General features: G+C 42.3%; 1 pseudogene; it reads left to right on the top strand.

Annotated features, from left to right (window-relative positions):
- Positions 1-632: 632 nt before the first annotated feature.
- On the top strand, positions 633-1299 carry LOC147662711 (tectonic-1-like; annotated as a pseudogene).
- Positions 1300-2091: the final 792 nt, after the last annotated feature.

Here is a 2091-nt window from a genome sequence, read left to right as displayed (position 1 = left end):
CCACTATTATACCAATGTCAACCGTAACTTTAATTTAACTTTAGTTTTTTTAAATGATTCTACAATTTTCGTAGATGCGTGCCTCTCTTTTTTTTACAACGGCAAGGTGATGGATGTAATGCTTGACATAATCTCACCCATTGGCAACCACTCGGGCTAGCATCTCTATCGTGGTTTGTCAGTTCAGACCGTACTGTTCCAATTAGAACATGGTCAAGACTGATTTGCAAATACCTGTGTCCAAACTGAGGAGGGATGGTGTGTAAAATAACGATGGACTGGGATGTGGCCAGAGAAATTACCAGTGGATGAGATTTATTCAAGCATTCTATCCATCACTTTTTGTATACTTTTGTATTTTGACCAAAGTGAGATGGGTATGCCCAGTCGTGGGTTCTATGGACAATGTGTCACTGGAACCAAGCTATACCTGGCTGATGAGCCCACAAGACGGGCCTACAGGGTTCTGGGCTGCTTCTTTTCTGGTTCAGGGAGAACATGGCTTGGCAGTTTGGGCTGAACTGTTCCCATTGGAGCAGGATCAAGCCGAATTTGCATATCGCTGGATCAAAACTGATGTGGCATGGTATGCGAAATTGCAATGAACTGGGATACGGCCCGTGTAATTACCAATGACTAAGATTTATTCAAGCATTCAAATTTGTTTCACCCAGCAAAATACAAGTCCAGTTACTCTCAGTGGAAATCCAGGATATGTTGTCGGCCAGCCAATTGTGGCAGGATTTAAACCAGCAGGATCTGGTATTATTCAGGGCACCAATAGATATGGGCAGCTAACAATGATGCAGAATTCATCACATCAGGACTGTTTAGCAGTTGAAGGCAAAAGAAGTCCAGTACTGTTTGACTATAGTATGGTGTTGGGCTGTAAATTGAGGTATTCCACTAATTGCCAGCTGACATCTGACACCATCACACAAGTGCTCAGGGGGCAGAACTTTCCAGATTATGTGGCATCTTTTGGAAATTCTCAGGCTGACATTTGGCAGACTGGGTAGCTATCAATCAGACAGCACAGGGCAGGAAGGATGCCAGGTTCCCATATCTCTAGAAATCATTGTGAGTTGGAAGAAATATGGATCGTTGGTTAATCCTCAGGCCAAAATAGACAGTGTCATGGTATAAATTACGTATGCATCTCTCAAGGAAGGAAATATTTTATAGATCTCAAGCCTGGTTACATTTGTTGATATTGTGGTACCTGCACAGCCTGGTTAGAAAGTGCCGCCGTCCATTGATGCCAAGTTACCGTTTGATTTCTTCTATCCATTCGTGTAAAGTAAATACTGTATCATGACGGACACAGTGTCCCCTTTCTTTCTCCCCCGCTCTGTACATATTTGGACTTGCAAAGTCCTGCCCGTAAATAGATAAAGCACTGTCTCCATGACTCACGATTGTAATGAGCTACTGCACTCTAGTAATATATTTTCTTGAGTCTGCATATAAAATAAAAAAAATTAAAATAATAAAATTAAACGGATAATTAAAAGATATGGGGATAACACATGAACATCATGTATGTGTCACATGCCCACTCATTATCCTATGTGTCGCTCAGGATTATAGTTTTGCAAAAGGGAGTGTGCTCAACCGGACCTCTCACCCAACCAAGCCAATTAGGAAATTGATTAAAACCTGGCTTTTTTCTAACCTCTACTTAACTCCTTCCTGATAGCCACGTGTCTGCTTAGTGCTCGGACGTCCCACTGCTAGGGCAGCCATGTGCTTTTATAAATACGCATAACATAACATTCCATCCATCACTCTTTGTATACTTCAGTATGTTGCAATAGGCGGAATGGGTAGGCCCAGATGGGAGTCCCGTGCAGACTGTGTCACTGGAACCAAGTTATAACTTGCTGAAGAGCCCATAAAAAGGGCAAAAACAGTTTTGGATTGCTTGTGTTCCTGTTCAGAGAGTACCAGGCATGGCAATTTGGGCTGGACGGTTCCCACTGGAGCCGGGTCAAGACCTAAAGTAATTAATTACCAGTGGCTCAGATTTATTCAAGCATTCCATCCATCACTTTTAGTATACTTTAATATGTCACCCTAAGTGGGATAGGT

The sequence above is a fragment of the Lissotriton vulgaris genome, unplaced genomic scaffold (assembly GCF_964263255.1).
Source record: "Lissotriton vulgaris unplaced genomic scaffold, aLisVul1.2 SCAFFOLD_841, whole genome shotgun sequence".
In the NCBI taxonomy this organism is placed as follows: Eukaryota; Metazoa; Chordata; class Amphibia; order Caudata; family Salamandridae; genus Lissotriton; species Lissotriton vulgaris.
This window is presented reverse-complemented; position numbering and strand designations above follow the sequence as displayed.